A 23,176-nucleotide genomic window follows, 5' to 3' on the forward strand; every position below is an offset into this window, starting at 1 on the left:
TCTCCAAGAGAGTGGGCTCTGAAAATGGTGGCTCAGCTCTAGCTGCCTCCACAGGTTTTTACCTGGTGTTCCCGAGACCAGCCTCCTCCATTTCTGGGAAAATCTCTGGCCCTATTTGTCTTTCCTCCCACCTGGGGGATGTCTAGGGTCAGCTCCCTGGCCTCCTCAGGAACCTTGCTGGGAAAAGCCTGCCACCTCCATCAGAGGCTGGAACTGAGCATTTTCAGAGAAGCTGGCAGTCTTTTCTCCCAGCAAAGTGGAAGCTGACCCCACCGGCTCATCCCCGCAGCACTGTTTCCATGGAAACCAGGATAGCTGTTCAAACAGCCTCATTCCCAAGTAGCGCAATGGCTCCCTTGCTGATAGACTGACCTTCTCCATATTGCAAATCTGGCAAGAGCCCCTGGGAGGGAGAGAGGAGAGGCTCTCTGCGTTCAATCAGAACCTTCAGTTTAAAAATCATCTAAGATTCTGTACTGGTGTATATATATATATATACATATATATTTATTTCTATTTATTTTTATACAATTCCATTGGCATGGTCCTTTACCCACTCTATAATTTGCACTCCTTGTTCCTACATGTGTCATACACAAGGCAGTATTAAAGAAAACCAGGAAAATACTGATCTATTTTTTAAAGCTTTTCTTCAGTGTTTGTCAAACATTTCAAAGTGTCTTCCCAAAAAGCTTGTTAGAGAGCAGCTGCTACCTTGAGCAACAGATTCATTTGTACCCTGGGTTAAGATACCAAAAGGCCGATGTACTTTTCATTGCAAACACCCAAAATAAAGTATATCCAGATGTTATTCCCAAAGAATTTGGTAGATTTGATGTTGGTGTGAGAACAGCCATTACTATCCGGGTTTCCCTTTCTTGGACAAGTGTAAGGCTGTGATCTGTTAGAATGTACTTGAACTGGACCAGAGTTTGTTTTTTGAGCTTATGAGAAAAAGAAAAAGAAAAACACTAGTTAAGCTTGAACTTGTAAAGTATTGGAATTTGTTGAGTGTCTTATAAATTGTCATCGCTTTTCCTGATCTGTATAATTGACCGCCATGTTTCTTTTTACAAAAAGAAAAAAAAAGATTTTTAATAAAGAGAATTTGAAAGCTTGTGGGGTAGCTGTCGGTCATGCAGGGATCCTTTGACATGTGGCTGGGGGAAGCTCATTGAGCACAGAGATTGGTATCTGGTCCCTCTCCAAATCTAGAATGTCTCTAAAGCGTTGAGCAGAAAAGATACAACAGCTTCTACTTGGAGCTCGGGAATCAGAGGTTCTTAGGGGTAGACCTCCAGAAGAGTTAAGCCTGGGAGAGTGGGGAGCTGCTGTCCCTTTTGAAGTATCAGGTAGGAAAATCTCCTGGCCTCTTATAAGCCCCTCATTCCTACTGCCCGGTGCCCCGACTCTTCTAGTGGGCTGAACAACACTGTCCTGCACCAGGACAAGTCGGTTCGTTTCTGGCCATTCCTTCAGCTGATGGTTGATGCCCAGCCCGGGCACCTGTTAGCCCTGTGACTTCCTAAGTCCTGAGTTCTCAGGCATAAAGGGGGATTATAGTATAAATCACCTCTGGGTTGTTTCAGGTGTAAGGTAATTGCTGGTGAAAACACGTGGTTCGCTGCGTAGCCCTGAACCGTGTTTCCTTTTGGAATGTTAAGCTCTTCCTCAGCCATGTCTTTTAGCAAAACAAGGCCAGTCTCCCAGGCCCATTTGGCCAGTTCTTTGAATGGCCTGGAACCTTGTGTCGGGCCCTTCCCTCCTGTTGGCAGTGTTCCCAAGTCAGCGGGGAGGGGCTGGACAGTCTGGCCCTAGAGGGCAAAGTGAGTGGGGCCGCCTGTAATTAGCTAGAGCACATTGTAGATCTGAGGAAAGTTCCTGTCAAGCCTGTTGCTGCTCCCAAGCCCCACCCTCAGCCTATTGTGGCCATCCCGGAGCTGAGCTCAGGCCTCCACTTCCCAACCAGGAGGGGTGGAGAAGCATCCTTCCCTGCAACTGCTGGCTGTGCCCCAGCTGGCCAAAGCAGTGAATGGGCCTGGAGCTTGTCCTCTGCCCCAAGTTCGGGATCCAGGATGTCTGGTTATGTCCCTGGATGTCGCCCAGCATGTCGCTCCATGAGGCATAGCTCTTGGGGCGGTGGGGGGGGGGGGGGGGGGGCGGGTCTTGCACACTGTATTCTGTAAGATGGCCCTCCCTGGAGGTGTGCAGTGGAGATGTCCTGCCAGGAACTCTGTGAATTGCAGTCTTCCTACCCTTGCCTGAGTTTTCCCATTTTCTCTCTGATATTCTTAAAGGCCCTAGAACCTGGTTCTGAGCCAGTCTACCAAGCTGAAGCCCTGATATTCAGACCCACTCTCTGTGCTTACTTCTCTTCCAAGGATCAATGCCAGACTGCCCCTGGTTCAACTCTGCCATGGCCTAGACGTTGAGGTTGCTTCTCATAGTCCGTGACTAGGCCAGGCTACTTGGGATACTGATCTTCCCCGCCCCCCCCCCCCCACCTTGGAACATCATTAGCAAGCAACTGTTGACTGTCCACAGAGGCAGTAGGACATCTGGACTCGCCCCCAACAGCCCTTCATTCTCCTTTCCCACTACAAAGGAGCCTATCCCAACCGGATTTCCAAGCAGGTCAGAACAGGAGGGACACGGGGACTGTCAAGTCCTGGTCCTTCTTTTCGCAGGTAAGAAAACTCAGGCCCAGAGAGGAGAAGTGATTTGCCTAAGGGGACACAGCTTAGATCAAGGCGAGCATCCAGATGACCCGGGTGGTCCTGCTGAGGACACCCAGGGATCTAGGTTGTTTCAGTTAGATTCTTCACGAATTTTCCAGGCCCAGCCCTAGCTTGGACTTGGGCTCTCAGGGAGAACTCAAGACAAATCACTGTGTTTTATGCTTTGGGTGTATCCAAATCACCTGGGGAACTTGTTAGAAATACAGATTCCTGGCCCATCTATGGAGACTCTGTCTCCTTAGGTCATAGGAGCACGTGGATGCTTGCATTTAAGCAAGGCTGTGGGTGGTTCAATGCAGGCGGAGTCCTCTGCTCACACTTTGAAAACACTTCCCTCGAAGTCAACCAGGGACTTCCCCAGCAGCGCCTGGAATAGAAGGGGCATTTATTTTGCTGGGGGAAGGGCAGGCAAGATGTGAATGGAGATCATTCAAGGTAGAAGAGACACCAGCGCGAAAGAGGCTTGAAGGAGGATTCTCATGGCCACGGCAGACGGAGATGGTGGCAGCTGGTGGTGGAAGGGGTGGTCACCAGACTGGGTTTGGGGCACGTGTCAGGATTTTTTCAGCTGGATTTATACCGCCTGTGTTCAGGCAAAAGTCTGTTTTCCAATGGTCTCTTTGTCCTTATTAATGGCTGAGGATACTGGTTAGTAAGAAGACTCCCTGAGGGGCGCCTGGGTGGCTCAGTCGGGTGAGCGTCCGACTTCGGCCCAGGTCATGATCTCGCCGCTTGTGAGTTCGAGCCCCGCGTTGGGCTCTGTGCTGACAGCTGGGAGCCCGGAGCCTGCTTCAGATTCCGTGTCTCCCTCTCTCTCTCTGCCCCTCTCCTGCTCACACTCTGTCTCTCTCTGTCTCAAAAGTACATAAACATTGAAAAAAAAAGTATAAAGAAAAAAAGAAGAAGACTCCCTGAGATCTGCTGATAGCTCTGCCCCTCTGGGCAGAGAGCTGTGCACAGTCAGCAGGCCTTTTGGGGGACTGGAGTCCCATAGGACAGGGGCATCCCCCAGGGCCATGTCACTACCAGCGAGGTACCGTGAGGCTCACACACTCTTTCTCCCACCATGAGAGCCACCACTAACACCAACATTAGCCCCGGAGACTAGCGAGCAGGTCTATGTGCCACACTCAGTTGTGCTCTCTTGGCCCGGTCATTGTCATTCTCCCATTTCACGGATGGGGCAAATGAAGCTCAGGGACCCAAAGTGGTTTGTCCTGGGGGTCAGAGAGCCAGTAAACGACGAGTTGGGGCTCAAACCCAGGTCCGTGTGACTCTCAAACCATGCTTTTAATGACTCTTCTCCACTGACTGTCTCGGGGCTGGAGTCTTCTGTTCCCACATCTCCCGAAAGCCTCTAGAGCAGGCCCACCAGGAACAGCGGGCACAGGATGATGGGAGAGCCCGATTTAGCTGTCCTCAGGTCTTATGACTGACACCTGGGTTGCTAAATTCCTGAAACTGATCTCAACACCTGCCCTCCTTAGAAAGTAACTAAAGGCAGGCCCCACTGGCCCCCCTGCAGAAAACAGACCGGAAGGCCCCACGCACGGAAGGAGCAGTTTCTTCCTGTCCCCAGGCAGCGGAGCTTGCCAGGGGAGCTGGATCTAGGGGTGAGAGGGGGAGCAGGGCCCAGGGGTGGGGGACTGCTCCAGTTCCTCCTGCTTCAGGGAGGGGAGGAGAGCACCGTGGTCTCTGTTTTCGGGTAATTTGGGGGTACAAGGGTGTGATCAGAAGGGGATTTCCCATGGCCCCAGCATGCCGGCCTGCCTTTGCCCTTTCAACCTCTCTTTCCTGAGTGAAACTTCATTGTTTATTTACCCACCACCTCTTGCCAACAAGGAGCTGAGATGATATACAACCCAGGCCACGTGTGACCGGATTGAACCAACAGAAAAAAACATTTTTTTTTAATATTTGTTTTTGAGAGAGAGAGAGAGACAGAGCATGAGCAGGGGAGGCGCAGAGAGAGGGAGACACAGAACCCGAAGCGGGCTCCAAGCTCTGCGCTGTCCACACAGAATCCGATGTGGGGCTCGAACTCAGGAACTGTGAGATCATGACCTGAGCCGAAGTCTGACTGAGCCACCCGGGCGCCCCTACCAACAGAAAAATTTTAGGTGAGGGCTGAGAAAAGTTGAAGGCGGCAAGTACGTGAGTTGTAAGGGCTGATGGAGCCATGGTGAACACGCATGAGATTTGACTGGGAGCCTCCTGGGAGCCAAGGCAAAAGGAGGCAGCAGTGTTCAGTACTTGGCTTTCCCTGTTAGAAGGAGTGTTCCAGTTGATTTGGGGAAATTGTTCTACTCGACTCTGTATTCTAGAATTCTCTTACGGGACTGTATATGATGTGGGCAGAGACACTGAGAGCCTTGGAGAAGATCCTTAGGTAGCTGGCAGCTGTACACAGGAGAACAGACCAGTGGATGATTTCTAGTCTGTGTGAACGGGTTCCTCATGTCAGGGTGACACTTCCCAGCGTCAAAAGACCTGATCTTTGCACATGCCTGCCTAGCCCACATGAGCCACTTGTGCTGGCTCAAATTTGTGGGTTTTTTTTTTTCCCAAACCGTTTTTCAAATTTCTCCTGGTAACTTAGCTGATCTTCCAGGAGCCAAGTCCGTAGGACAAGGAGGAGGCTGCTGCTGTCATCCCTGTCACCTGCCACCCCAGCGTTCTGGGTGGGGATCCTGCTGGTCTGGGTTCTGGGAATACCTCACAGACATTTACTCTTTGGGGTTCGCTGGGTCTGACACCACCAGGAGGAAGCCCAGCCTGACTGGGAAGCGCCAACTCCTTCAGGCTGATCCTTGGGACGCCACAGACCTGTCTGATGAGGACTGACCCTGGGAGGAGGGGTTCAGAGGGCACCTCCGGTTTGCAAGACAAGAAGGGAGAGAACTTTCCAGTTCAGAGGCAGGTCCCTGGGCTGAGAATCGGGACCCTTGGGTCCCTGTGTCAGAGCTGCAGTGAATTCACTCAGGCTTGGGCAAATGTCTACCTCCTGCCACCTCCATCTGCCCCTCTGCCCATTTGACCTGTGTCTTGTGCTTGCCTGAGGTTGTTGGAGCCAAAGCGAGACATGGAGGGCTGGGGGAAACGGCTCCCCGTCGGTCACAAGGGGCGGTGGTCTGTCTGTCCCAGTACTTCCCACAGCGCCAGTGCAACAGGCCCCGGGCCTGTCTGGAGATAGGGTGCTGTTCCCGTGCGCCACCCCCCCATGCCCCCCGCCCGGCTGGGGCTGCATCTGTGGGTGCTTCCTCACTCGCCACCCCGGTCTCTGCGTTCTGCCCCTTGGGTGCCTCCGCCGGGCACCTCACCTCCTAATGCCTGCATCATCTCCGCCCACTTCCCGCCCCCACAGCCACCGTTCTGGTTCGGCCCTGCTCCATGCCTCATCCTCCCCAAACAGGCCCTTCTCAGCTCCTTGTTTTTACACGTGGTCTTCCCCCTGGCTGGAACACCCTTCCCCCACTTGGAAACTATGACTTTCTTTAACATGCTAGGTGAGTGTTACCTTCTTTACGAGGCCTTCCTTGACTTTCTTTGACCTCCTTACAGGTGTTACGGCTCCCCTGCTGTGTCCCAGGATACAGTCCCTCTTTCACAGGTTGTCCTTGGGATCAGTTTATGGGTGGGGTCTACATTAGCCGGTGAGTCTCCAAGGGCAGGGAGTGTGTCCCACCCCCTCTGCACCTGCCACAGAATAGGTATCGGTGACTGTTAGTTGAAGGACTAAGCAGCCCCCTTGTCCATCCTCGTCTCTGAGCCCCTGGTCTCTGTTCAGTTACCAGCTGGCTGTTGGAGCAAGATGCATCCTTGGAGTGGTACCAGGGGGCACCTGCCCCCTGCCCTTGGCTTTGTCCATCCTGCCCTCCAGGGTTCCCACCCACCTGGGACTGGGAGGCAGCTCTGGCTGTTGGAGACACAAGCCTGGCTTAGATTGCCCGAAGTTTGGCCTTTCAACAGTTGGATTCTTCTATAGCCACAGAGCTGGGCTTCCTACGCCAGCTTCATCCCTCCGTGTCCCCAGGGGTGTCCCCTCTCCAAACCTATCTGTCCTCACTGTGTGTCCCCACCTAGCCAGGCCCACCCAGTTCTCAGGGACCTTCCGCAGGCAGGGCTGGGAACAAAGCACGGTTTATGACAGTTGTGTCAACACTGGGGGGATGGCCTGGGTTCACCCTGCTCCTTGGAAACCACGACTGCCTGCCTAGTGCCCACACCTAATCAGTGCCTCCTGAAGACACAGGGGCTGCAGGGAACCTCCCCACCCTCTTCTCTCCTAGCATCTAGAAAACCCTACAGGCTTAGCCCAGTGAGTGGGGATTTCACAGCCCTGGAAGAGAGAGACCTTGGTCTAGATTGGTCAGGCTAGCCAGATGATTAATAATTAAACCTGATCTGTTCCCAGCCACACACACACACACACACACACACACACACACCCTGCAGCCAGGAGTCACCCGAGAACAGGGGCTGAGAAGGAAACCGGGAAGCTCAGTATGGGCGGCTCCCAACGCCCTGAGGGTGAACATAGCCTTTTAAGAGTCTCAAGGCTCCTCCTTCCCACCTGCCAGAGGTCCTACGAGTCCACTGCCCAACTAAAGCCTTCCTGACTTTTCCCACAGGCTCTGAGCAGGCCTTGGGCAATTCCTAGGGTGCAGCCAGCTTTGATGGCTCTGCCCTGGGGTGGGATTTGCAGATCAGATCGGACTTGGGCTCCACCTGTGTTGACGCTAGATTTCCTCAGCTCCATTGTGAGTTCCTCCTGAGTGGCCTCTCCCCTTTCTTATTTATGTTCCCACTGCCCAGTGCTCTGCAAAGGGCCAGGCACACCCAGCAGGCCCAGCACCAGCTTTTCGTCTGACCTGGGCACGGGGGCAGCGTTCAGCTCAGAGAGGGGGGATCTAGTCAGCCAGATGCATTCCACCCTCACATCAGGGACCCCCTAAGTTCTCTGAATGTCCTTCCCCAGCCACGAGAACCCTGAGACTCCGGGTAGCTGCTGGACAACTTGGAAGCGGAGAACCCCAACACCAGAACTCAGCCAGGCAGCCAGATTCTCCACTCTGCAGATTCATCGTTTTGGCTTCTCCCTCACTTGTCCCAAGGCCCTAGGGAAGCATGATCTCCTCCCTAAAGGCCACCTTCCCAAGCCACATCTCCCCAGAGCTAAGAGGCAGCCCCATCCAGTGGCAGCCATTCTTTTAGCATATTGACCAGCCTGCTGTGGTTAGTTCTGTTTGGGTAGGTGGGGAGGAGGGCGGTCTCCAGTCTCTGTGGTGTCCTAGCCTCAGGACAGCCAGCCTGGCCCCCCTCCCTGGGCCTCTCCCATCCCAGGAAAGCAGGCCATCACCCTGGCCCTGCCTTCTCCCCTCCTGGTGATATGGGAGAGAGGACAGAAAGGCCTTGGCTAATTGTTTAAGCACAGGTACATATGTGCGCATGTGTTTGCACCTGCGTGCATGGGTGCATGCGTGTGTACATGCATGTGAAGCTTCTGGAAAGCAATGGTCACAGATGGAGGTTCAAAATCTGAGCCTTCCCAGGACGCTCTATCATATTTACACTCCAATCCTGCCCCTTGCCGCTTGGTGCACCCATCTCTGTCTAGACCCACACTGTGACCTGCCTGTTCTCTCACTCCTGGCCCAAGAGTTATTCCTCTGGGACTATTCAGAGCCTCTCTCCTTCCTTGCTGAAGAAAACTCTACCTGCCAGACATTTGCCCCTTCTTTTCTTATTAGAGCAGGGCTGGGGGAGAATCAGAGGAGTGTGGCTAGTGTGTGTGTTCTTTATAGATGGCCGAGATTGATTCCCAGAGAGAAGAAGGAAGGAGGGAGAGGGAAAGGGAATGCATTCTCTGTGGGGAAGACGTCAGGGAGGCTCTGTCTTACCCTTGTGGAGAGTAGAGATTCCAAGATGGAGAGACAAAGAGGCTTCTAGCCGGCTGTACAGTATTAGAAAGTTAGAAACCAAAAGAAATGGAAGCAGGGATTTAAGGACACGTTACCACAGATTACATATTTGATCTCATTGTCCTTTGAGTGACCCAAATAACATATTTCATTTAAGACAGGATCTGTTGTAAATTTCATCTTTATTTCTTGTTCTAAAAGAAGGAAAAAACACCTGCCAATTAAGTTCTAACAAAGTATTCTTAGCTAATTATTTGTTAGATGCAGCCTGACTTCAGGAATGTCAAAACGTGAAAAATTGCAAGTGTTTAAATATATGAATATGGTACTTTTACTTTAGAGTCTTCAAAATTCCACGATCTGCTGGGATTTATTCTGACTGCAGTCGCGTATGTGCTTGTCCCCAGCTCCACCCCCACCCGTTCCAGGGAAGGACATTGACTCTCATCCTGGTAAGTAAGCTTCACTACATGCACCTGGCACATCGTAGGGACACATCTACTCAATTAAATTTTATGGAGCAACCACATATTCTCAGGGGCGCTGCAGTCAGAGCCTCTCCAAATGTCTTCGTAAATATTTTCACTTAAATGGCAATCTGAAAGATGGCTAGACAGGGGTGCACACACACAGGCACGCACCGCAGTCTGGAAATCTGGATTGCCAGATGACCTGATTTCAGTCCTCCTGTGTGTGTGTGTGTGTGTGTGTGTGTGTGTGTGTGTGTTTATGAGGGCCTTGGTGTCAGTGTACCAATTATTCCCATTATCTCAGGCTCTTGGGGAAAGCCTAGATGGGGACTCCACACACAACACGTGTTTGTGCATGCTGCAAGGAGAAGGGGGAGGTTTTGCAGTGGTTTTTTTTTTTTTTTTTTTTTTTTTTTTTTTTTTTTTTTTTAATTTTTTTTCAACGTTTTTATTTATTTTTGGGACAGAGAGAGACAGAGCATGAACGGGGGAGGGGCAGAGAGAGAGGGAGACACAGAATCGGAAACAGGCTCCAGGCTCTGAGCCATCAGCCCAGAGCCTGACGCAGGGCTTGAACTCACAGACCGAGATCGTGACCTGGCTGAAGTCGGACGCTTAACCGACTGCGCCACCCAGGCGCCCCTGCAGTGGTTTTAAGAAAGAAACACTCTCAAGGCACCCGGGTGGCTCAGTCAGTTAAGGGTCCAACTCTTGATTTCAGCTCACGTCATGATCTCACGGTTCATGAGTTCAAGTCCTGCATCAGGCTTCATGCTGACAGTGTGGAGCCTGCTTGGGATTTTCTCTCTCTCTGTCTCTCAAAATAAATAAACAACAACAAAAAAATGCTCTCAAGTAATTGAGAGCATGGGGACAGATGAGATTGCCTACTGAGAAGAAGGGAGGTTTTATGACAGCATCCCCAAAGACTGCCATCATTTAAGGATGCGCAAAGGAGTCTAAGAAAAAGCAGGCAGAGGGGCACCTGGGTGGCTCAGTCGGTTGAGCGTCGGACTTCGGCTCAGGTCATGATCTCACAGTCTGTGAGTTTGAGCCCCACATCCAGCTCTGTGCTGACAGCTCAGAGCCTGGAGTCTGCTTCACATTCTGTGTCTCCCTCTCTCTCTGACCTTCCCCCGCTCATGCTCTCTCTCTGTCTCAAAAATAAATAAACATTGAAAAAAATTTTTAAAAATAAAAAGCAGCCCGAGAATCTCCCAGGAGGAAACCTGGGAGAATATGCCATTGAGCAGACCCACGAAAGAGGGAAGAGGTGGCCATCGAAGGTGAATAGTTGAGCTGATTATCTATAATCCTGTTAGATAGATGATAGATAGATAGATAGATAGATAGATAGATAGATAGATTCAGTCATTCTGAGAATAAACATGTAGAAGATGCAGGGTATTCAGTGGTAAATGTGGAGAAGGCTGGACAGGTAGAATTGCCTTTGAACCAATGCCATTTTAAAACTGCAATGACTTGTGTGCCATAATCTCCGTCGATTTGTGGATAGTGTAGACAGTTGTCCTCCATCCCCAGCTTCTGACGCGTGGATCCCCTCTGCCTTGCTCCACCCCTTGCCCCTGGGGGCCCACTAGGTTCCATTTCCTGAGTCAAGCCTGACCAAGATAGGAAACATAAACAGTCACACTCCACTGTTGTTGAAGGGGGCCACAGTAAAATACTGCCCCTGTAAACACACACACACACACACACACACACACACGCACACACAGAGTTTGACCCAACCCAAGCTTACATGGTCCTGCCTGCTGGGCTGAATTAATGTGCTTCCAAACTGTCTGCAGGTCCTGGTGTCCTCAGGGGCTGGGCTCTTGCATGGGTGCCTTCTCCTCAGCTGTGATCCATTTTCCTGCCTGACCCTGGCCTCAGGCTCCCTCAGGAATAGGACTGTCCCATCGCCCAGACATTTATTGTCAAACTTCTTTTACCCTATTGAACTGTACAAGGTTGTTTTGCCTGTGTAGTATCCCTTCCCTCCTCTGCAGGTGAGGGAACCGCTCCTTGTGAGACCCCATTGGCTGTGATTTGGGTGGGCTGATCTGTCCCATCCTTCTCAGGGTAAAGGGATTTTTTTTTTCCAATTTAATACATTATTTACTTTGAGGGTGAAGGGATTTTTTGGGGTATAATCTCCCTGCATGATCTATGAATCGGAATCCATCAACTCCTTTTCCTGCCATCTTTCCTACAAACCTTTACATATGGGAGTTAATATCTTCTCTGTGACTTTTGCCAGAACCGTCCAAAACAACACAACCACAAACAGGAAAACAAAATGAAACCCAAACCCACCATACTCCGATTCTGGGATTGCTATCTGTAAGTCTGTGGTTCTGTAGATCCCTGAGGGTCCAGAGATCATTTCAATGGATTCATAAGGTCAAAACTCTTTTTATAATAATATTGAGCTTTCATGTGCCTTTTTCTCCAAGTTGACATTTTCACCAAGAGTGCAAACACAGTGTTAGACAAAATTACTGGTATGTTGGCCTGAATCAATGTAGTGGCACCAAAGTGAACTTGTAGCCATTGTATCCTTCATTGCCACACATGGGCAGGGAAAACAAAGCCAGTTTCACTTAAGAAATCTCTTGATGAAGCAGTAAAAATGATTAACTTTATTAAGCCTTAACCCTTGCGTACACACGTTTCTAATATTGTGATGTGATGAAATGGAAAGTACCCATAAAGCTTGGGGGAGCCGTGAAGATACACCACTCAGACCTCCCGCTAGGGGAGCATCTGCTGTTCTCTGAATCCACCGCCATGTTCTTGCCACGGCCACACTTCTCTCCGTCTGCTCCCAGCCAATGATCATGCATCAACACAAGTTCATTCTTGACATGGGATTCCAACACCGGGTGACTTTGGCTTGAAGACCCTTCATTGGCCCGACTGAATCTTTGTTGAACTCTACACTGCAATCTGAGACGTTTCTTCTCTCCTTTCCCCGGGTTAGACCAGTATGGTGGGCCAAAGAGTCTCCTTGCTTCTCTAGCTCTTGCTCTTTTTCCTTCACAGGTGATCTCCCCATCATGCCCATCCAAGCTCTCCTTGGGATCTGTTCCTGAGAAGTCCTACATGTACATAAAGCTCTTCTACTGCATAACAAAATACTACGATTGTCTCATGAAAACCACCCATGTGATTGTTTGCGCCGTGAGTTGAACCAGTGACTTTTTTCATAGAATACCATTTTGACTGAAAAGAAAGACTGACTGGCAGACTGTGATTATTCAGACTTGGTATGGGGCAGACGTTTCCTCAGAAATGAACGAAGTGAGCTTGCCATTTCAAGGAAAACAAATGGCAGTTTTGTTGTCAACAATCAAATTTGAGCTCTGAAGCACAAATTGGAATTTTGAAAAGTCCTGTGTCTTCACCATGAGCTCAACGGTTTCCCAATGCTCACAGGCTTTTCTGGTGAGATAGGGGGTGATACTAAATGATGGGATATTGTGTAATGAGATGGGTCAACATTGGAAGATTTGCAAAACTCCGTGAACCAATACTTTTCAAATAACCCATTTGTGATGTTTTAAAAATCATTCACGGGTAGAAGTCTCATTAAAGTGAAGGACAGATCAATGGATTTTATTTTATTTTACTTTTTTTTTTTAGATTTTTTATTTTTAAGTAATCTCTTCACCCTACACGGGGCTTGAACTCACAACCCCAGGATCAAGGGTCGTGTGATCCACCGACCCAGCCAGCCAGGCACCCAGATCAATGGATTTTAACGTAACAGAATATGAAAAGTTTATTGATATGGCTTCAGATTCCCCATTGCTATGACTACCCTTTAGTAACTACTGTTCCCTTCAGGGTCCTTCTAGACAGACTAAGAATCAAATTGACATGAGACAAATTAACAGAAGAAAATCAAATGTAGTAGTATGCGTACAAGGAATCCATACAAACATGGGAATTCCAAAGACAGACAAATGAGGTATATATGTCATTCTGAACAAAGAAGAAGGAGGTAGGGGTCTGGATATCCGAAGGGAAAGAATACAATCCTTAGGAAGAATGAAAAAGAGTAAATGTTTGGTGAACAAATGTTTGCTGGGCCACTCAGAAACAATGGAAAAAACAGAGGACTTTGACCAAACAGGGCTTGCCAGGTTCCTCTCTGGCCTATACCTAGTTCTGATCATAAAGCAGTGATCTATGGTGATAGCTCTCTTCTTGGAAAATGTCCTCTTTCTAAATTCTTTTTAGGCCATTGTTGGAGGTAAAGAACTTTTCCTGAATCTCCTGGGTTTTGATTGCTTTTTAAATCAAAATAATCTTTATGCTAAAGTGGCCCATCCTGGGGCAGCCTGCCCTTGGCCTCCGGTACTACCTTTGAATTTTGGTGTGGTATCCAAAAAGCATTACCACAATTATCTGAAAAAGTTACTAAAATATTCTTCCCTTCTCTACCCACATATCTTTGTGAGGCCAGATTTTATTCACATACTTCAACCAAAACAATATATTGCAACAAAATGAATTCAGAAGTATATAGGAAAATCCAGCTATCTTCTCTTAATCCTAAAATTAAAGAGATTTGCAAAAATGTAAAAACAATGACACTCTTCTTAGTAAACACTGTTTGTTCTGGAAAATATTATTTCCTCATAAGAATGTGTTCTTTAAATTCACATGTAATACATTTCTTATTGTCTTTTTTAAATGAATTATGCATGTTTTAAATTTTTTCTCAGTTTTATTTTCTACTGTAGTTAAATATTTATAGCTAGAGTGCACATAATCAGGGACACTTAGACGGTTAAGTATCTGATTTTGGCTCAGGTCAAAACCCTGTTTTTCTCTCTCAAAAATAAATAAATGTTAAAAAAAATTTTGTTTAATGTTTATTTACTTTTTGAGGGGAGAGAGAGAGAGTGAATGTGAGCAGGGGAGGGGCAGAGAGAGACAGAGAGACAGAATCTGAAGCAGGCTCTAGGTTCTGAGCTGTCAGCACAGAGCCCGACCCAGGGCTCGAGTTTACGAGCCATGAAATCATGACCTGAGCCAAAGTCGGACACTCAACCGACTGAGCCACCCAAGCTCCCCCAAAATAAATAAATATTTAAAAAAATTTGTTTTAGAGTGCACATAATCAAAAGTTCTTTGGGGTCCTACATTGTTTGAAAGAGCTACTAGAGACTGACTATTTATAAAGATAGACAGACAGCTGTCCTTTTGTCATCATGTGGCAAGAAGCTGCCCGAAAAGGAAGGCAAGCAGAACTGAGAAACAGAGTCAGAGTCCAGATATATAAATATTTGGACCAAATTCCTGGGTGGCATGCCTGCAACACTGAAGAAGACGTTCCAATTATGAAAGGCAATGACTTGTTTGCTTTGCGTTAGCTGGAATGAGTTGGAGTTATGTCACGTGCAACCAAGGATACTGACCAATAGCCCCATTTGTCCAATGGGCTGGCCCAAGGCTCCCTGTCCTTGACTCCTGCCTACACTGGACGCCCCTGGACTCTGTACTTTTTGTTGTTTTTAATTGATAAATGTTTAATTTTTAAAAACCTGTCAACTAGTCTCCTGTAATTCAACTAATCTCATATGTAGGTATATACATTTTATTGTAATGTGGGATTCTTATAATGTGGATTGGGACCTCTAAAGCCCCAGAGACCCTTAAAATGTCCCTCTTCCCCATTGCTTTCTTGATCTGTCACCACTGACTTTATAATGGGCCTATATACAATATCATCTGTAATGGGACCCTCCACCCTATATACCTTGCCACCTGCCATCATCCCAGTACAAACATTCACGTGCACATGAATCACCTTAGGGATCTTACAAAATGCAATAGGCCTGAGATTGTTCATTTTTAACAGGTTCCCAAGTGCTCCCCTCTGCTTCTGGTCCATGCCTAGAGTGCTGTGTGTCAGTAAACTCATTATTCTCAGGTTTGATGCTTTCAGTTTGTACTCTTCCTTGAGTCCCAAAGACCCAGAACATGCAGTGAGTTGTGCTTTTATTAATCCAGGAGCTTTAATTGGGCAAGCTTTGAAACTGACAAGTGGCATGAGCCACTTGGCCAATGACAACCCGGTTAACAGCCTACCATCCCTATTTTTAAAGTCAAAGTAATTGTATGCACCCAACATAAAAAGTCAAATAATGCTAAAAGGTTTATTTTAAAAAATGGCACTTCCGGGATGCCTGGGTGGCTCAGTCAGTTAAGCGTCTAACTTTGGCTCCTGTCATGATCTCACAGTTTGTGTGTTCGAGCCCCGCATCGGGCTCTGCACTGATAGCTCAGACCTTGGACCCTGCTTCGGGTCCTGAGTCTTCCTCTCTCTGTCCCTTCCCCTCTCTCACTCTGTCTCCCTCTCAAAAATAAATAAACATCAAAAAAATAAATAAATAAAAATAAATAAATAAAAAATAAAAAACGGCACTTTCTTGTGCCTCCCCACCTCCCACCGGCTCCCAACCACTCTCCGTTGTTTCAGCTGTTCCTTCAGATATTTAACTCCATGTTTCTAAATAATATGCATACACACATTCATTCTTGATAAGTGAATTTTAAACACTATCTATTGACTTCCTCGGATGATTCGATAATTTTAGCTTGCTTACACTCTTCTGAACCTCCCTTCCTCCCGTTCCAAATGGATATTTGTGTTTTTATTGTAGTTAAGTAGATATGAATCACTCGTGAGCCAAGTAGCAAACTGTGATCACATTCCCTTTCTTATATATATATTTTGTTAATCATTACCTCTTTCCGTTGTTGTTAGTTTCCTTCAAACTCATGGATAGGTCTTCTCATTCTATAACTAAGATTTTCCACAGGGTCAGATAATCTCTTGATTCCTTGGGTTTTTTTGTTTTTTGCTTTTTGTGATTTGCTTTTTTGCCTGGAGCTTCCCCCAAGACTCTTTATCCACTTCTGTCCCTTCATCCAGTTCAATTGGAACCACTTGCCCTCTGGACTTCCCTTACCTGTTGTCCCTGCCATCATCCTAGATGCCCTTTGGATCTCTCCTATCTTGTATCTCCTGTTTTCTGAAGCTCATACCTTTCTCTTTGTTTATTTGCTTTTGTTTTCAGTAGAGCATACATTCAAATAGCTCCTAGAAAGCCTGAGAGGTAATAATTCTGGAATTTTGTGATTCTTGAAATACTTCTATTCTAACATTGGTTGGGAGTCTGGCCTAGTAGAAATTTCTGGGTTGAAAATCATTTTCTTTTCTTTTTTTTATTTTTTTTTTAACATGTATTCATTTTTGAGAGTGAGAGAGACAGAGCACGAGTAGGGGAGGGGCAGAGAGAGAGGGAGACACAGAATCAGAAGTAGGCTCCAGGCTCCGGGCTGTCAGCTCAGAGCCCAACGCGGGGCTCGAACTCATGGACTGCAAGATCATGACCTGAGCCGAAGTCGGACGCTCAACCGACTGAGCCAGCCAGGCACCCCGAAAATCATTTTCATATGGAATATCGAAAGCATGACTGCATTGTCTTCTCACTTCCAATGCTGCTTTTGCAAACTCCATGCTATTCTTATAACAGATCCTTTGTGTGTGATCTGATTTTTTTTTTTTTTTTTTTTTTACCCTCCCTGGAAGCTTTTAGTGTCTTCTTTCTATCCTCAGAGTCTTACATGTAACTGTGCTGTACCTTGGTGTGGGCCTTTTAAAAACTTTTTTTTTTTTTTTAGATTTATTCTACTGGTTTCTTTCTGCCTGGAGACCTATGAATGTTGTACTTTGACCTCTCCGCCACCTACCCTAAGGCTATCTCTGCAACTGGGTCAGTTTTCCCAGCTGCTGAGCACTAGCCTCTCTGGCCTGTTCTGAGGGAGGGAGCTGAGCAGCAGGGAGTTGAATGACAGCCCTGTGAACCCTGTGCTGTCCATGCTGTGCCCTGTAGTTACAGACATCAGGTCCATCAGTCAGAAAACTCCAGGGCACCTTGGATAAATAATCTGTGTGAGTGGTCCTGCTAAAGTCGTTCAGTGCACAACCTACACGCCTCTACCCAGTGGCCCTGAGAGCCATGCTCCCCAAACTGTGTTCCATGGGATTCTGGTGCCCCAGGATGCTCCTCACAAAAAGGACGTCATGGTTAAACCAGCTTGTGAAGGCTGCCTTCTCTACATGTCTCGCTTGGAGATTCTCAGTGGAAATCTGCATGCTAACGGTTCTAAAGTCTTAGAATAAAGTAACATGATTGACTTCATTTAATCTCTTCTTTCCCCAACTACTTTACCATTTGAATCATGTTAATTCAAGAAATAGTTAGTAATATGTCACAGAATACTGAACTTTAGCAAATGTCATTGAATAGTACTATAAACTCCATGACAGCAGAAACTGTCAGTTTTATTTTCTGCAGTGGGCCCAGGGCCTAATACAGTGCCCGGGACATAACAGGCCCCTGAAAATGATCTGTTGAATAAACTAACGAGTCAGTGAATGATCGATGCTTTCACAAGTCTCTGATCTCCTTCGTTCTCTCTATATTTACAAAAAGTGAGGTCCCCTTAGTGCATTACTTACGCCATTTTGCCAGCATTGAATTCTGTGCTGTGGTCAGTTGTCTTTTCCAAATGATAGGTTTTTCAGGATGCAGTGAGATTTTAGATATTGAAATTTGTTCCCTCTGTGCACAGGGCTGGACTAGCACAACTGTTTCCCATTAACACAGGCGCTCTGAGGCCTCCCTCCGCTCCGTGGTTTGGGCTGGAGAAGAAACACAGGCAAGCCCTTCCCAGCGGTTTTCATGTGGTTGGCAAAGAGCTAACGCCACAGCCTTGGGAAAGGAAGGGCTTACAGCTCTTCTGACTCTACTCTCTGATCCTGGGCGTTTGGGCAATAACGAAGCTCCTGATCCCCTTCTCGGGAGCTGTCAGGCTCAGCCTACATGTCCTCCTTTGGAAAAGAAAGGGCACCAAGAAAGGGAGTGAAAATGTCTGGGAAATGTCAAGATTTTGAAAGTGTAGGATTTAGGGAGCTGAGGTGAGAGAGTGAGGATATCCTAATTTCTTTAAAAAAAATTTTTTTTAATGTCTATTTATTGTTGAGAGAGAGAGAGAGAGAGAGAGACAGAATGTGAGTGGGGAGGGGCAGAGAGAGACAGAGACAGAGACAGAGACAGAGACAGAATCGGAAGCAGGCTCCAGGCTCCGAGTTGTCAGCACAGAGCCCAATGTGGGGTTCGAACTCACAAACCACGAGATCATGACCCAGGTGCCCCAAGAGTATCCTACTTTCTATTATCTTCAAGTGCAGGAATTAGCAAACTACATCCTGAAACCAAACCCAGCCCACTCCCTGTTTTTATACTGTCCATGGGCTGAGCTTCACTGAAAAAAAAAAATTAAAAGAATAATATTTTATGAAAATTATATGAAATTCAACTTTTGTTTTCAAAGAATATATACATATCTCATTACCTATCAGCATTAACAGATGAATGTTTGCAATAGATTTTGATGACAGAAGACATTGACTTTGGAAAAATAATTTTTTTATGCTTTTTTATTTAAACAATCTCTGTACCAAACGTGGGGCTCAAACTCACAACCCCAAGATCAAGAGCCACACGCTCTACCAACTGAGCCATCCAGGTGCCCCAGAAGACACTGACTTTGAAACCCAATTAAGTGAAATGTTATTCCTCAAAAACAAAATTTATTCTTCTCATTAGGAGACCTGTATTATAAAAAAATATATACTCTATTATGATTATTGTGTTTAAATGTTATGACTAAAAATCTCATTAGAAATGTGTTATCTTTAGCTTTTTAAGTACCTATACAATAGCCTCAATTTTGCCTCTTGTCTGCAAAGCCTAAACTATTTACTGTCTGACCCTTTACAGAAAAAGTTTGCTGATCTTGCTCAAGTGGATTATCTACTGCATTGGAATGACTTAAGCTGCCGTAAGTGGCTGGGGAGAAGGGAGTTTAAATAGATTCATCTAGTAGTCATTCAGTCAACAAGTTCTAATGTGAGCCTCCTATGTGCTGGGCCCTGAATGTACGATTGGTGGACAAAGCTGCCATGGTCCCTGCCCTCAGGGAGCTTACAGTCCAGACTCAGAGCACTGGAAATTCACCAGCCTGCGTGTGCATGTCTGTAAGGATGCTAAGTCAGTGACCTCTGACAGCTTTAACGTCTCAACTTGTCAGTAGGTCACCTTGGCCAGGGCACAGCTGCCCGGAAGTGCTCTGTTGAGATGTTCTGGAAGGGTGTATAAGGAAGGCAGGATCAGGTGAACACCATGAGACTAGTGAGGGAGAAGCCAAGTCCGGGAAAGTCAACCAGGATATGGTTGCCCTGTCATATTGGTTCAGGCAAGAGGCCAGAGAGCCAAAAGTAGAAATGGCTTCAGAGCTACTCATAGACTTAATCCTGCCTGCCTAGGTCCCAAAGAGCCTGAAGAACCCTGCAAGCTGTTCTTGCAGAGAAGCCTGGCAAAGAACATGGAAAGAACATGGGCTTTGGGGCCACGTGAACCTCATCTGGAGTCCTGGTTCTGCCACTCAGTAGCAACTCTGTCATCTGAACTTGGCAAGTCACAACTTCTATGTACCAAAGTAACTTTACATGTAAAGTGAACATAGTAATTGATCTATTTAAAAATATGTAAAGAGGAAAGTAAAAGTCCTCATCTTCACCAGTCAAATCCCCCTCCTCAGATGTGCATTATTAATATTTTGGTTCAAATACTTCCAGACTTTTTCCTAGGTTTATACTGCACAGATATATATGTATACACATGCATCTATTTACAAACCAAATATTACTGTACATACTGGTCTGTAACTTGATCTACTTCTGTTCAACAATCAATCACAGGGGTGCCTGGGTGGCTCAGTCGGTTAAGCAATTGATTCTTGATCCCAGCTCAGGTCATGATCTCATGGTTTGTGGGATTGAGCCCTGTGTGGGGCCCTGAGCTGACAGAGCAGAGCCTGCTTGGGATTCTCCCTCTCCCTCTCTCTACCCCTCCCCAGCTTGCACATGCACACGTGTGGGCTCTCTCTCAAAATAAATAAACCTAAAAAATCTATTATATACATCACTTTAGGTCCATACATATAAAATATGACTCTTTATACCAACTCCATAGTGCTCCTTCATATAGCTAGGTGGCAATTAACACAACCTACTGATGGAAATTGGGTCAGTTCTGATGTTTTTCTGTTATCAAACGTGCTGCAACTGACGGGCATACTTATGAATCTATGTTATTGCTTCTGTAGGAGAGAGTCCTGAAAGTCGAATTGCTGGGTCAAAAAGTACACATGTGGAAAGTACACACATTAGGTTCTAACAAATCACCTACTTCCCAGAGGTGTGCCATTTGCACTTGGACTTGCAGTCGATAATACCACGTGCTTACACATATCCTTATAAGCACCGGGTTCCATTAATTTTTCAGTCTTTGTATTTCCTTGACAACAGTAAAGTTGAACATCTTCTTATGTTTATTGGCCATCTGCCTTTCTTCTGTGAATTCTTTGTTTATATTCCTTGCCTATTTTTCTATTTGGATGTTTGAGCTGTTCTTCCCAGTAGGCATTTTTTTGTACATTAAGTGTCTGTTGGCAGAAAGAAAGGACATTGTGTTTTGCAGCTCAGTTAAATGTCTTGAATATCTTACCCAGGTCTACTATTTGGCTTTAAACTTTATGCTGTTTTTCATCATGTAGGAGTTTTAAATGTTTCAGTATTCAAATGTGTATTTTTTTTTTTCTGGTTTCTGGGTTTCCTGTCTTGCTTAAGAAGTCATCCTACCCTGATGTTACATAATTGGTCTCCTTTGTTATCTTATCATCTTTTTAAGGCTTCATTTATTTATATTCATATTGTTAATATTTTAGGAATTTCTATTTGGAGTAGATGAGGAATGTATGTTGATGATGTGTCTCTGAGGTTTTTCTTCTCTCATCACTTTGAATGCATTCAGGGACCCATAATTTTTTTGAGCCAAAAAGGCCTGTGTGCTGTGTGTTCCTATAAATGTACTCATTTCGAAGAACAACTCCACAACTTGTTAATACAAATGTTAATATTGGTTATTTCTGTGTGATGGGATTAAAGATGCTTTTAATTGTTCTGTCTTGTCATATGTATTTTCTTGTTTTGTTTTGTTTTTTTTACAATTTTTTTTTTTTGTAAGTAGGCTCCACACCCAATGTGGGGCTTGAACTTAAGACCCTGAGATCGAGAGTCACATGCTTTACCAACTGAGCCAGCCAGGCGCCCCTCATTTCCTCTACACCTAGCATAGAACCCGATCAGTGGTAAAAGTGTGGGGCTTAATTGGTTAAATTTCTCCACCGGCCCCCAGTATTCATGTGGACCTAAAGACAACAGCTTGGCTCATTGAAAAGGACATTTTCCCTAGTCAGAAATTTTATTTCCTGCCCCCCCCCCTCCTTTCTCCCACAGCGGGTATGCCACACATGTTGAGAACGTGAATAAAGGCAAAACAAATTTGCATTCCAGGCTAACTCACCAATAAACATGTTTGTTAGTACCGTTCCTAAATAGTCAGTGTTCGAGAATGATTTGAGACCAAGGGGTTTACTCCCCACTATCCCAATTGTTAATTTGGATAGGGTTTCATACCTTTTAGGGAGCTTCTCTGTTCCTATTATTTGATTTGATCCTGGGCTCCAAACACTGGTATGCAGAGAACAGGTATGACTGTGCCCTCCAGAGCACTCCCGGATTATATACGTCTTTCCCAATGTCTGAACGTTCAGAATACCAAAGAGTTTTCCTTTTAAGCACCGATACTGTATTAACTTAAAACGTTTGGAAGGAGATTTTCCTAAAATAATCATCTATAGAGCCCTGCTTTGCTAAGTCCTTGAAAGTATCCTTTATCACACTCGGCTGCTAGGCACCACTGCCCTTAGAGCTACTGACACATGTAAATGTGTTTGCCATAGTACTAAATGGCTTGTGTGGTTTTTAAAGATCTAGTTTCTGCCCTACGGTATTTCTTTTCCCTTCCTTGCTCTTTTGGTTGCCTTCAGTGTTTTTGTCAGTCATCAGTATGTCTATCTCTAACAGACCAACCCCTGCTAATCAATTGTTTGTCATCTGTGGTATGTATGCCAGGAAGCCAGAAAACCAAGCCACATTCTCATTATACGTAAACTAAAGAAACCCAGGCTCCAGGAGAAGATCTTCGAGGGCTTTTCTCCACGTAAAGAACATGAGATAGACTGACAGTTAGAGTAATTTCTTTTGATTACCCAGAACTGTTTGGGGATTTTTCTTCCTGGTTGGCACATTGCTAAAAGCATTGGTTGCACTTTACAGATTAGGAAACGAATGCCAATGAGACAAGGTGACTCAGTCAAGGTCACATGGTAGCTGAGTGGCAGAAAAAGTCCTAAAACCTGAGGGAGCTTCCTCACCTCCATGGCCCTGTCAGGTTCAGCCTTGTACTTTTTTTTTTTTTTTTTTGTAAAGCAAAAAAAAATTTTTAAGTTTATTTTCAGAGAGTAGAGAGAGAGAGAGACAGAGCACATGAGTGGGGGAAGGGCAAAGAGAGCGAGGGAGAGAGAGAATCCCAAGCAGGCTCTGCACTGCTTGTGCAGAGCCCAGTGTGGGGCTTGAACCCACAAACCGTGAGATCATGACCTGAGCCGAGGTCAAGGGCCAGCCGCTTAATCAACTGAGCCACCCAGGGGTCCCTTGTACGTGCTTTCTTTGATGAGCCAAGTGGCAGGAGCCTGGTTGGGGCAGACCTCACCCTTGCCTCTTCTGTGTTTCTTGCCAGGAGTGTGGGCCCACTGCAGACCTCTGTTTCTCTGGGAGATTTAACCAAACCCACTACCCACCTGGACCCCTTTTGCTACTATAGAGCCTGGTAAATTGCTGTGTTTACATCCAGAGGGCTAGTTTATTGCTGCTCAGCACTGGAGAGGATTGTTCAATCTTATCTTCTCTGGATAGTGATGTACTGAGGGCTGCTCAGTTCTGACCTAGATTGCAAATTGGCCGCAAAACACCTAGTCCTGAGTACACATGCAC

The 23,176-nt window shown here is 46.3% G+C and overlaps 1 long non-coding RNA gene across 1 annotated transcript; it reads left to right on the plus strand.

Moving 5' to 3' along the window:
- The first annotated feature begins 4,426 nt into the window (after nt 1-4,426).
- Nucleotides 4,427-21,242, plus strand: LOC111556959. Its single transcript, XR_002736656.2, has 5 exons — nt 4,427-4,858; nt 9,000-9,111; nt 12,178-12,315; nt 18,999-19,059; nt 19,544-21,242. It is a non-coding gene; the product is annotated as an uncharacterized LOC111556959 (long non-coding RNA).
- Nucleotides 21,243-23,176: the final 1,934 nt, after the last annotated feature.

Source organism: Felis catus, chromosome D2, assembly GCF_018350175.1.
Source record: "Felis catus isolate Fca126 chromosome D2, F.catus_Fca126_mat1.0, whole genome shotgun sequence".
NCBI classification, from domain to species: Eukaryota; Metazoa; Chordata; class Mammalia; order Carnivora; family Felidae; genus Felis; species Felis catus.